At 39.9% G+C, this 14,020-nt stretch overlaps 1 protein-coding gene across 9 annotated transcripts in view; it reads right to left on the minus strand.

Moving 5' to 3' along the window:
• The window catches only part of LOC102019590 (putative uncharacterized protein FLJ37770), a 54,433-nt gene that overhangs the window by 24,618 nt on the left and 15,795 nt on the right, over positions 1-14,020 (minus strand). For 5 of the 9 annotated variants that reach the window (XM_013511877.1, XM_013511875.1, XM_013511872.1 and 2 more), the window contains 2 exons: positions 3,106-3,255; positions 273-388 (listed from right to left, as the gene is read on the minus strand). The gene's annotated coding sequence lies outside the window, so the exon portion shown is untranslated. The remainder of the gene's footprint in view (positions 1-272; positions 389-3,105; positions 3,256-14,020) is intronic. The other 4 variants (XM_013511879.1, XM_013511878.1, XM_013511873.1 and 1 more) reach the window with 3 other exon arrangements.

Here is a 14,020-nt window from a genome sequence, read left to right on the forward strand (position 1 = left end):
TTTAGCTCAGCAGCCCAGCGCCTGCCTGGCAAACGCAAGGTTGTGAGTTCGATTCTCAGTACTGGGAAAAAACAAAACAAAACAAACAAAAAAAAAAAAAAAGAGAAGCAAATTTGCAAGGAGTTGGGGATTTAGCTCAGCGGCACAGAGCCTGCCTGGCAAGCGTGAGGTCGTGAGTTCGATTCCCGGTACCAGAGAAAAACCAAACCAAACAAAACAAAACAAAAGGTATATTTCCATCAGACCTCCAATTGTTACTGTCATATATTTACCTGACCCACTAAAGGCTTTGTTCTTTAAAGGCAGAGACCATGCCTCTGTTATTTCTTTCTCCAATACCTAGCACTCTGGCAAGTTCTATACTTTTCCTGGGTTTTGGTTTTCATGTCTGTAAGAGAAAGAGGCTAAGTTAAGAGTTAAATTGGGTCACATTCACACTGGCACCCAGCACAGAGGCTAGAGCCTAGTCCATGATTTCCATTGCCCTCCCCACAGACAACTCCCAGCTCCAACACTAAGGCCTCCCAGACTCCAGCTGACATGATGGAGTGTGCACCCTGAATGCTGCAGCCTCTTCCCAGGCTGGCCATGGAAACTGAGCCTCCTCCAGACTGCAGGGCCGCCCTGCTCACACGGATCAAGTCCGGAGCCTCATTAGTCATGTCAGATGACATAGTTAACTCTCGGGGCCAGCACAGACAGTTCATCAAAAGCCCCTGTGTGCCTGGCTCCACCGCTACAGCTGAGGAACTACTGTATGTGGTGCAGGCAGCACATCAGAGCAGCAACATCAGAATGCTTCCAAATTGGTTTTGATTAATTGCATAGACGTGTCTTTAATTGGTGCCAGGGTAGCGGCCAGAGAACTTATGGGAAAGCAGGATGTTATGCTTTCATTCCCTGAAGTCTCATAAAGCAGTGAAAGATGAGGAACAGAATCACTGCTCATTGCAAATTTATCGACCATGCAGACCCAGAAAACAAAAATAGCTATCTGAATCGAAACCTAACCTCATTTTCCCAACTCATTGGAAGTCATGCATGTTCCCCTCCGCCATGCCTGCCTGCCTGCATGCCTGCCTACCTGCAGAGATGTGCTGCTGAGCAAAAGGTTATGATTTCTAAGAAATGAGTAAGTACTGAGACAGCATCTTGAGCTTTCCCCAGGTCTACTGGAGAAGATGCCTCAATGTATCTGACAAGGCATCTGCCCCACAAGCGGCTCTTCCTCCAGCCCATTACCATCCTATGAAATGATATCCAAAGCATTCATTCATACACTCAGTCTTTCTTTTGTATCCCTTGGAGACTTAGGATATATGTAATGAGTGTGTACTAAATATAAAGCACTATTTTGGTGTCAGAGGGAGTACAGAATAGAGCCAAGTACAGAGCCTTCCCTTGGGGAAATATTTACCAAGGGGAAAAGAGGATAGGTTCACAGATGGACTAAGGCATGACTGTGGCATCATATAGGAGGTATGCATTGGGATTTGGCATCAAGAGGACTTAGGATCAAATCTCAACTCTGCTTTCTGTTACTGGGCTGACTTGAGAAGTCACTTTGATTTTCTGAGTTTTAACTGCAGAATAGGATAATCACACTTCTTGCATAGGGCAGTTGCAAGGCTTGTAAGAGTAGAAAGTACCCAGCAGAAGGCCTGGCACTGATAAATAAATGTTGCCAAATCTGAGTATGCATCAGATTATTCATTGAGAGTTCATATATTCCAGAAACATGACTACAGATCACAGATTCTGTGTCAATCTCTGCTGTGCATTGGGGATTTATATAGGAAGCTCAGTTCTGCCCTTGGATGAGACTGATGTCTAGTACAAAGTAGCAAAGATTTAGTCTGGCAAGGGGGCAAAAGATTAAAGATGTGGTAACCCAAGTGTACTCAGGATTAAGAGAAAGTAAAAGAGAGAGTATTCATTTCCATCTGGGAAAACTAGGAGAGGTTTGCCTGAAGAGGCAATGCTTGAACTAAGTTCAGATACATGAGATTTCCATTTGCCAATAAATAAAGATATTTCACACATAATCCCATAGTTTCTTTCTGTTTTGGTTAGGATTTGGTTTGTCCCCCAAGGGTTCATAGGCTAGAAACTTGAACTCCATTTTTTTGTGGTGTTAAGAAGTGGTAGAACATTTAACAGGTGGGATTTAGCTGAAGGTGGTTAGGTCATTGGCTCCTTCTTGACATTTATAACCTGATATATTTCCCTATTCTTTAATTGTTTCATTATATGTCTCTTCCACTAGAATGACAGGTCCATGAGAACCTGAGCTTGTGGCTATCTTTTCCTTCATTCTATTACACCATCGTTGCTTGGCATTTTTGTAGGTATTCAATATATGTTTGTTACGTGAATAAACAACTGGAGGCACAAGAGAACATACTACAATCAAGGAACTAATATGAGTACAGTGCCTGACACACCACAGGCATTTCTGTCACAAAATTAAACAATTAAGGATTGTTGAAGCATAGGCCAGAGGAACTGAGGTAGAAAGTAATACAGGAGTGCCTCGTTTCATGAACTCAATTCTCTCCACAATTCTGGTTGCAAACAGAACTGGAAAGGAACCAAATCAAATTTCCCCATAAGGTCAACATTGAACCTAACTGTTGAATTTGACTCGGTTCCAACTCACTTCACAACCAGAATCGTGGAAAGAATGTTTGTGAACCGAGGTACCACTCTACTAGTAAAAGATGTGGCCTCTGAGCAGTACCTTGAAGGCAACAATATGATAGGGACAGTATGACAGTGCTGTGAAGTGTGACAATATATATGATAGGGATGTTAGGGAGGCAATCAGAAAAAACTTTAAATCCCCTCCATTCTTGAGCTTCTAAGAATTTCTCCAGAGCCACACTTTCTGGTCCTCTCACTCATACCCTTTCTTTCCACTCCACCCCGTCTGGAAGCTGTAAAACACTTGACACATCATTTCCTGCCAATGTAAATCACAGACTGATTTGTGATACTGGTTCTCAGTTTTTATCACCCCCCAGGTGGAGATGGCTCCATTAGTCAGGATGAGACCCCAAGCAAAGCCAGTCTTTCCAAAGGATGGCACATGGGGAAACTGCTTACCCACCAGCACCTTCTTGGCTCTGCTCCCAGATAATTTTATGTTTTCTGGTCCTGGATCTGCTCCTTAGTTGGATGCACCTCAGTTCACTTGCTGGAGCACTGATGTGTGACTGTTTAACTGCTGCTGCTTCCTGTTCCTGGGATTCTGGGCTTCAGGGAGCATGGAAGAGACAAAAAAGGAGCTTTATATGAGGTAAGCCTTGACAGTAATAATAAATGCCAAAGACTAACTTACATTTAGATAGTACTTAACAATTTACAAAGCCCTAGAGAACTCCTATTCATCCTTCAAGACCCTGTATAAATGTTACCTCTTTTCACCAAACCTCAACTCTCCTAGGCAGAGCTGATCGTTCCCTGTACACCTGATAAAACCTCCACTGTTGCCCTTACTGCCTTCTAGTAAATACAGTGTGAATATGTTTCATATCTTCCATTAAACCATCAGCTCCTTGGGGATAGATTTCTTCACTCCCAGTAAGACATGTTTCTTTCTCTTTGGTTTTTTTTTCTTTCTTCTTCATTTTTGGGGGATTAGGATTGAACCCAGGGCCTCACACATGCTAATCAAGCGCTTTACCAATGTGCTACATTCCCAGATCTTTTCAATTTTAATTTTGAGACAGTCTCACTAAATTGTACAAGCTCGCCTTGAACCTGTGATCCTCCTATTTCAGTCTCCCAAGTAGCTGAGATTACAAGCATGTTCCACTAGGTTTTGCCTTGTCTTTCTTTCTTTTCTTTCTTTTTTTCTTTCTTTCTTTCTTTCTTTCTTTCTTTCTTTCTTTCTTTCTTTCCTTTTTCTTTTTCTTTTTCTCTTTTTCTCTTTTTTTCTTTCTTTCTCTCTGTCTCTGTCTCTGTCTCTCTCTCTGTCTCTGTCTCTGTCTCTGTCTCTCTCTCTCTCTCTCTCTCTCTCTTTCTTTCTTTCTTTTTCTTTTGGTTTTCTGAGGCAGGGTCTGCTGTGTAGTTTAGGCTGGCCTTGAACTCACTATGTCGCCCAGGCAGGCTTCAAACTCAGGGCAATACTCCTGACTCAGCCTCCTGAGTGCTGAGTTACAGGTGTGTACCACCATACATGGCTTGTTTTTCTTTTTTAAAAGTAATATTAATATTCATTATACATCATTTTCTAGCTATAAAACTAATATTTATAGGCAAAAATAATAAAAATTATATACATATAATAAAGACAAGTTTAAATCTCCTATAATTTCATCACCCAGATTAAACCATTGGTAACATTTTTACTGTATCTTAGGCCTTTTTAGCATATAAAAAGTAAAAATGAGTAAACATTATGTACTACAAAAAATTATGTATAATACACATGTACTAATAAACTGAATAAAAAAGAGAAAATAAAATTAACATTAATCAGCTTTATTTAATCCTTCACAATGTAAGCATGTAACAAAACATATACATGCAATTTGTATTTTTCAATCAAACATAAACTTTGAAGAGTTAAAAAAAGTAAAACTGGAAAATTAGATGTGCAATTGTGTGTGTTTATTCTTTTTGGAATCGGAAGTTGAACTCAGGACCTCATGCTTGCCAGGCAGGCGCCATGCTGCTGAGCTATATCCCTGGCCTTGCATGTGGTTTTATAGTGAGATTTTATCACCTATTCTATTGTGAACATCTTCAAATACCATGGATGACACTTTAAAGAATTGTTTTGACTTCTGGGCATGATGGCACATGCCTATAATCCAGCACTTAGGAGACTGAGGGAGGAAGATCGCCTCGAGTTTGAGGCTAGCCTGGGCTACATAGCAAGAATCTGTTTCAAAAACCCAAATACTTATATATATATATATATATATATATATATATATATCTTTGTCTGCATCTCAAGTATTTCCTAGAAATGGAATGTTTCCTTAAAATGGAATTTCTAGACCAGCTGGTCTAAACACTAAAGTTTCATTATGCTCACCGCCAAGTTGGCCTAAGAAAGCAAAACCAATTTATCATTTCCCCAAAAAATGAACGTGCTTATGGTATTTTTGTAAATGAATGTCTGTTTGTTAATATGTTTTCCTTCTTTTATTTTTAAAATAAATTTTTAAAAAAAGAATGTGCCCTTCTCACAGACCCTCACCAACATTATTATCCTATTTGTATTTCACCAGACTCATTGTCTCTTCACAATGTACCCCTGAAGTGATTTTCTCTTTTTTTTTTTTTTTCCAGTACCAGGAATCAAACTCACAACCTCACACTTGCCAGGCAGGCACTATGCCACTGAGCTAAATCCCCAGCCCCAAGTGATTTTCTTAAACAGAAAAAATTATACAACAGGCCTTGTGTTGTCTTCTTCCAAGACTTTAACCTAGCATGATTCATTTATTTGCATAATGCTTCAACTACTTTAAGCATTTCAATAAGTTTCATTTGAAAATTGGTTGCAAAACAGAAAACACATTTTTTTACATCTAAATCGCACTATAGTTCTCTCTTTGGGAAGTGAGTTTTGATATTTAGCAACAGTTAAAAGTCACTTGGGCCCGATTTATTTCACTTTTATCTGGTAATCTGAACAACTAATTTGAAGACAACAATATGCAATACAACAACCATTGGTGAATTCCTACCACCTTGTTTAGTGAAACTCTGTATCGTTTCCAATGGGTTTTTTTTTTTGTTTGTTTTTATTTTTTATTCTCTTTAACTGTTTGATTAATCTTGCATTCTTACATCTGGTAATCTGAGCAACTTCGTTGAAGATAATAATATGTAATATAACAACCACTGTAAATTCCTATCACTGTGTTCTGAAATCCTATATCATTTTTATTGCTTTTGCTTTGTTTTGTTTTTGTCTATGTTGTTGGTATTTTGCTATTGTTCTTTTCTTTATTATTCTCTTTAAAATAAAAATTTAAAAAAAGTCACTTGGTAAAGGAGAGGAACTGCAGCTGGGTTTGGGGGCAGAACTGAGGTGTAACTTTACAGTAGTGAGATTGAAATCTTTTCATGACTTGTAAAGAGAAGTTCCAGGCAGTAGTGGCATCATCAGAATAAAGGCTATGCCTCCAAGTGTGACCATTCCCAAGCAGTTACAATAAGGTGGAGGTGCAAGTCTAGCACATACATTTGGGAACCCTTTCTTGTGACTTCGTCATTACTCCACCATAAGCCATAATTTATTTCAGAACTGATCTTCTCCCTCTTTTTTTTTTTTTTTTATACAAGCCTGCTAGAACCTAATGTGACTCCACAACCCAGAACTTACAGGGGCCGTTTAGAGGGCGTATGGGACATGCGCAGCAGTGGAAAGAGCCCTAAGTCTTCAATCAGAAATGCTGTACCCAGCAAGAGGTCTCCAAGGAGGGGGGTCTAGGAGCCCCATAACGACCCTCTCCCTCTCTTCCAGTCTTGCCCTCACTCCAGCGAAGAATGAAAAAAGGGTCTATTATCGGAAAACAGGAGAGTCCAGACTGATATAGTGTGAAGCGAAAGCTTAGTTGAAGTGTGGCAAATGCAGAAGCAGCAGAAGAGCTATCCTAACAGCAGAGTGAACTGCTGTTAGGATCCCCAAGCAGGATGCCCAGTGAGTTTGAGTGTACATCATACTTCTAGAGGTGAACTGGTTTCTAAAAATAACTGTTTCACTGACTGGTGTGATCTAGGCCCATCAGGGTCCTGGCCTTTGTTTCTGGGAAGGGGACAAGGTCAGTGGGGATTTGCAGTAAGTGTGAGTTATGTTTTCATAAAGGATAAAGTAAGGCACATCTTTTGAAGCACACCATACATGATAAGCATGTGATGATTTTTACAATCATCAGCCACAGATAAGCATGTGGTGACTTTACAATGCTAGTCATCCTGGTATTGCCCTGAGTTTTTTATGTCCCTCTGCCCTTACAGAAAGAACTAAGGTGGCCTGTAATCCCAGCTACTAGGGAAGCTGAGGCAGGAGGATCACAGGTTCAAGGCCTGCCTGGGCCGGTGAGTGAGACTGTCTCAAAAATACAAAAGGCTAGGAATGTAGGTATCCTTTTCTTAGGTTCAATTTTCATTACCGCTAAGAATAGAGAGAGGCAGAAAGAGTTGAGCATGGTAGCACACACCTGTAATCCTAGTACTTGGAAGGCCAAGGCAGGAGGATCATTGTGAGTTTCAGGCCATTCTGGGCTACATAGTGAGTTCCAGACCAACCTGAACTACATAGTGAGACACTGTCTCAAAAAACAAAAACAAAAACAAAAACAAAAACAAAAAAAACGAAGCCGGACGTGGTGGCGCATGCCTGTATCCCAGCACTCAGGAGACTGAGGCACTAGGATCGTTGTGAGTGCGGGACCAGCCTGGGCTATAAAGTAAGCTCAAGGCCAGCCTGAACTGCATATCGAGACCCTGTCTCAAAAAAGACAAAAAAAAAAAAAAAAAAAAAAAAAAAAAAAAAAAGGAAAAGAAGGAAGAAAGGCAAGGAGAGTGGGAGCTGGTGCGGGGAGGAAGGGAAGGAAAATGAAAGTAAAGAAAATGAATTTGGAGCCCAGCTCTTCCTCTTCCCAGCTGTATGTTAGGCCTCCTTTTAACAGGATGTCATTTCACAGGATTGTGAAGAGAAATAGAGAATACATACATCTAACCACATATAGAGACACAGACATATAAATACCTAATACTTCTTGAGTACTGACTCCAAGCCAGAGCTATATTTTCTATCTATATGGCAGACCTTGTTGGTTGCTTGCCCCAAAGCCATCTAGCCATTACTACCTCCTTCCACAGGTCCTTTGTAGTTAGGGGTGCCCTTGAACCTGGAGGTGGTGGCTGGGGATCACAGCTATTTTATTACCAAGATGGAAAGGCCAAAGGAACGCACCTCTGAAATTCTTGTTATTGTAGAAAATAATTACTTATTTAAGTCGCTTTTAGCTATCATTACTTGCAGCTGAAATATACATGTGATATACCTGCATAAAAAGTACATACACATAATAGATGCTCAACAAAGGGTAGCTATTTACATTCACATTCACAAACATCTTCTCCATCCAAAAAACTAATGATACTATGGTCATTCTTTATACTTATGCAGCACCTGATGATTTTCAAAAGTTTTTTTTTTGGTTTTTCTCCGGTACCGGGAACCGAACTCACGACCTTGCACTTGCCAGGCAGGCGCTTTGCCGCTGAGCTAAATCACCAGCCCCTCAAAAGTTTTTATATCCTTTTTGTCACTTCTTTTAAGTCTACAAGGACAACAACTTCTTTTTAATCAAGACTTCTTTTAATTACAAAAAGATGTTCAAGAAGCATTTTAGAATGCTATATTTTGCACATAAGCTTGTATTCTCATCTTCCCTTTCCCTCCGTCCTTTGTTTCTTTCTTCTTTTATTCCATGCCACTCTTGGCCTTTTCTCTCAGACTCATCTGTTCTGCTGTGCTATGCTCCTTAGAACAGGGAGATCGATCCATGGTCCATTCAGGCTACAAATCCAGGTCTCAAGACATCTAACTTCCAGCTGAGTTTGGCCAAAGGGAGGTACTAGCAGGAGACTGAGAGTGACTGGATAGGGGAGGAAAAAGCCGGCTGTTCCTTCTTCTCCTTATCTGCCTTGGGAGGATGGCTCTCTGGCTATATGTGCTCCATGGCCCTTCCCCCCACTTCCAGGCCTGATAAGTTTCAAGCTTCAGATCAGTGAAATGATTCCTGGGGGCCAATGATTCTATCTCTTCCCTATCCCCCCTATTTTATGAGTCAGCAGTTTCTGCTCTTAAACTCTAGGATGTTTCTCTGTTCCCTATCCCATCACTTATGAAACCAGTCCATTTCAATCTCTCTCTCTCTCTCCCTCCCTCCCTCCCACCCTTTTTTGTGCTAGGGAACAAACCCAGGGTTTTGAGAATGATAAGCAAGTGCTTGACCACTAAGCTGCATCCTCAGCCCCATTCCGTTCTAAATATTTAAAATGCCCCCCCCTCCCCGTTAGACCTTAGGAATCCCCATTGATCCACCATACATTTGCAGGGCACCAACTTAAGGCCAGGCTCTGAATAGCATACATAGAGCAAGCGGTACTCCCTAAGGAAGGAAGTGAAAAGCCGAAGTACGACATTCCCCAAACCCACCAGAACTTACAGGTAGGTCCCACCATGGCCTGGGCATCCTCTTCCCACCTGAGACAAACCAAAGACCATGTGCAAAACTCTTGATGTGTCCCCCTCACTGCCCACCTCACCGTTGTGCTTGGAGGTATTTCTGGATGGTGGAGGAAATGCCTGCAGGCCTCCATATCTTCCCAAATAGCAAGGGTCTCTTAGGCTCAAGAGAATCCAGTTTTACCTGTTTGCTTCCTACTTCCTGCTCTTCCTCCCTAAACAGCCTTACCTAGACAGCAGCAGCAATTTTTTTCAGGTATTTGCCTCAGCAAAGTGCCACTAAAAAAATGTCTATAAATGCTCACAATGGAGAGAAGCCAGACATCCCTAAGATATCTGGATGTCTTGCCCAATATTTTATAGACAAGCAGTGTGAAGACAAAACATATTTATCTACTTAAAGTTTTTGGCTGTGGCAATTTAGTCACCCTTTCTAAGCTTCAGTTTTGTTTTGTTTTGTTTTTTTTATCCATAACATGAAGATGTGATGGCTAATTTTATGCATCCACTGGACTAGGCTGCAGAGTGTCTGGTGAGCTATTACAACATAATTTCTGGGTGCATCTGTAAAGGTGTTTCCAGAAGAGATTAGTATTTGAGCTAGCAGACTCCGTAAAGCAGATGATCCTCACCATGGTAGGTAACATCCAATCCACTGAGGGCCTAAACATAACAAAAAGGTGAAAGAATGACTAATTCCTTCTCTTTTCTTGAGCTGGGACATTCATCTTCTGCCCTTATACACTTGCATTTCTTGTCCTCATGCCTTTAGGCTTGGATGAAAACTGCATCACTGAGTTTCCTATTCTAGCCTACAAGTAGTGGATTGTGGGACATCTCAGCTCCATAACTGTGTCAACCAATCCCTCATATAATAAATCTCTCTCTATATTTATCTCTATATCCTATTGCTAGAGAACGCTAATACAGGAGACCATGAAAATCTACTTAATGAAATGATTGTTTCTGATCTGTTAACTTCCAGAAACATGGCCAAATATACTAATGTAGGTGAATCTGCATTCCCACCTGAAATGGTTGGTTGATTGTGTCAACTTGACTAAACTGGTTCAGCAATTCCACACCCTAGGGTGTGGAAGACCCACCCTAGGGCAGTTTGTTACCTGGATAGCATAAAGGGGAAATGAAGAAGGACACATCTGCTTCTGTTTCTCTGGAGGAGCTGTACTGTTTGGCTTCACCTTGGATGTTATCTCCTGGCTTCCAGGGCAGATTCTTCAGATTCCAGGGTAGATTCTTCCTCCTTCAGGTGTAGACTCTTCAGCCTTCCATTGCAGACCAATTGGTCTCATAGTGACTGGCACAGGACATTGCAATGAGCTCCAGAGCTTTAATTGGATCCCTCGGACCCCAGTGTGCAGACAGACACTCCACTCTTCCACATCTGACTCTGTGGGTGGCCAATGTAAGCCAGTCTTGTAAATTTTTATATACTTGTATATCTTATAGCTGTTTCTCTAGTAAACACTGACTGATACACCATCCCTTGCTATAGTCACATGGAAATGTCAGATGAAGTATAAAATAAGTTTTATATTTTTATTGCCAACTTTGAAACAATATAAAGGGAAAGCTCTAGAAGTCAGAAATGAACAAAGGATTCAAAGCCAAAACAGGGTATGGGTGATGTGCCTCAGCAAAATACAGGGACTCAGATTTAGATACAGATCCTGAAAGGCAGGGGTTCCACTGTATACTAAAAAATAGGAGATGGAGCTGAGATAAAGCCCCATGAAAGAAGCTCTGGCCCTTCCATGAAAAGAAAACTGGAAAAAAATGTACCCCAGGATTACAGAAGTTACAAGGAAGCTTGACATCTGAAGAAGACTTGGGCTCTACTACATACAAATAAGAGGTGTGAATTTACCTCGGTGTACAGGTAACCACTGAGATAAATTAATTTAAAAAAAAATCCACAACACTAAAATCCATAGGTTAGATTAAAGCAAGTCCCACTACAATTCTTAGAAGGAAGCAAGTTCAAACTAGCTCTATAGGGATGTTTAACAAATCCATTAGGAAAAAAAAATCCTCCTGGGGATGTTCACAAGGAGTAACTAGCCACAGGAACAAAGAAATGACCAATATGGAGCACAGACACACAATAAACCAGAGACAAAGGAGCCATGTATGTTTGTTTTCTTGTTTTTGGTTTTTGGTTTTTCTCCAGTACCGGGAACCGAACTCACGACCTTGCGCTTGCCAGGCAGGTGCTTTGCCGCTGAGCTAAATCCCCAGCCCCCTAAGGAGCCATGTAGAACTTCCAGGAAAAAAAAATATAGACAGATAGATACATACATACATACATAGACACTGAAATTAAAAACTCAAAGGATGAATTAGTGTACATATTAAATTCAGATGAAAAAGGAATTAGAAGGGACATTTGAGGAAACCTCCCAAAATGAGACAAAGAGAAAAAAAACCTGAATAAGAGATTAGGATATATGAAGGGTAAAAAGAGGCATACGAAAAAAAAAAAAGAGGCATATGTCTAAGGATTAATTCCAGAAGGATTTAGTAGAAGAAATAGTAGAAAATCATTATTGAAAATATTATGGGTATATTAATCAGGATTCTCCAGAGAAACAGATCCAAAAGGCTATATGTGTATGCATGAAAGATACTCATATATACACATCCATATATGGGAGAGACTTACTATAAAGAATTGGCTCACATGATGATGAATGCTAAAAAGTCCCGTGGTTTGTAGTTAGCAAGCTGTTGACCCAGAAGAACCAAAGATGCTACACTATTGAGTCCAAAGGCTTAAGAATCAGTTTGAGTTTGAAAGTCAGTAGTCTTAGGCTGGGGATATAGCTCAGTGGCACAGCACCTGCCTGGCAAGCACAAGGCCCTAAGTTTGATTCCCAGTGCATGTGCACACGCACTCACACACACACACACACACACACACACACACACACACACAAAACCTCCACAAAGTCAATAGTCTTGAAACCCAAGAAGAGCTGATGTTTCAGTTAAAGGTATGAAAAGACTAATGTCCTAGCTCAAGCAACAAGGCAAGAGAAATTCTTTCTTGTCTGCAAGAGGGTCAGCCTTTGGTTCCAGTGAGGCCTTCAATGGATTGGAAAAGGCCCACCCCCAATTTGGAAAAGCCATCCTCCTTATTCAGTTTGCTGATTGAGAAGTTCATCTCATCAAAAAACATCTTCATGGACAACCCAAAATAATTTCTGATTATTAGTATCTTGGCACCTCATGACCCAATCAAGTTGACAAACTAACCACCATAAATGACTGATACAAATATAGAGAATAAACAATTACATAATTAGTCACATCCTAATGAAAATTCAAAACCACAAGGGAAAAAAAATAGCAGTCCTCACTAACAAAGGAGAAATTACCAAATGGGACGTTAATTATAATGACAGCAGCCTCCTCATCACCAAAAATTAAAACCAAAATATAGTAGGATAAAGCCAGGCATGGTGGGACATGCCTGTAATACCAGCACTCAGGAAGCTGAGGTAGGAGGTTTGCCTTGAGTTCAAGGCAACCTTGGGCTACCTGAAGTACATAGTAAGACCCTGACTCAAAACAAAACAAAACAAACAAACACCAACCAAAAAAATAGTAGGTAATATTTTTAGTGTGGAAAGAAAATAAATCTCAATCTATAGTATTGTATATGGTTAAATTAATAAATGAGAGCCAAACCTTCAGACATTTTCAGACAAGCAAAGACGAGTTTAATTCACACACTCTCTCCTTGACTATACAATAATGGATATACTTCAGTAATAAGCAAATTGAGTCCAGAAATAAGCTATGAGGCATAGTAAGTGGGGGTAACTGAAAAACTGGAGCCAGCCCATATAAGCCCAGAGAGCAGACTCATAAAATTTCAGGAATTTTGAGAACTGGTTTTTAGACAATGTCATTATAAAAATTAAATTACATAAACCTGGAATTAAGTGAACTATTTAAAAAATAAAGATGAAAAATCTTCACAATGTGTCACTTTACTGTATTATGTTATTGTCTATATTCCTGAGGTTACCTACATCTCTTGTACTTATATAGTATAGAAATACTATAGAACAACGTGTTACTGTACATCTCTTACCAAATCTATATATACTCAGTGATGTCATATTGGTAATTTGAGTACTCATACACTAGAAACCAATAAATGCTATCATTTGGAGTTCCCTAATATCTATCATCTGAAGGCTAGTTGTTAAATATTTACCAGCACACCATGGAGAATAAGAAGTAATGTGTTGTTTATTAATATTACTCCTAGGTTTATACCTGAGAGAATTAAAAACATATGTCCACAAAAAACCTTGTACATGAATATTTATAACCATATTTTATATAATAGCCCAAAGGTTGAAATAACTCACATGTCTATCAACTGATGAATGGGTGGATAAAATGTGGTATACATCCATATAATGGAATATTATTGAGCTCTAAAAAAGGAATGAAGTATTGATACATGCTCCAACATGAATCTTGAAAATATGCTCTACAAGAGGCCAAATATAAAAAGCCACACATTATGATTTCACTTATATGAAATTTCCAGAGTAAGCAAATCCAGAGATAGGAAGTAGATTAGTGTTTGAGACTGAAGAAATTGTGAGTGACTGGTAATGGGTATGTGGGTTTATTGCTTTTGGTTTAGAGGGGAAGATGAGAATATCTGATATATCCCCAGATCCTTGAAAGTCTCAGGTGAGAGGACTGCTTGTGTTTACAAGTTCAAGATCAGATTAGGCAATGTAAGGAGACTCCAAT

This window comes from Chinchilla lanigera, unplaced genomic scaffold (assembly GCF_000276665.1).
Source record: "Chinchilla lanigera isolate Chin_1 unplaced genomic scaffold, ChiLan1.0 scaffold00013, whole genome shotgun sequence".
Lineage (NCBI taxonomy): Eukaryota > Metazoa > Chordata > Mammalia > Rodentia > Chinchillidae > Chinchilla > Chinchilla lanigera.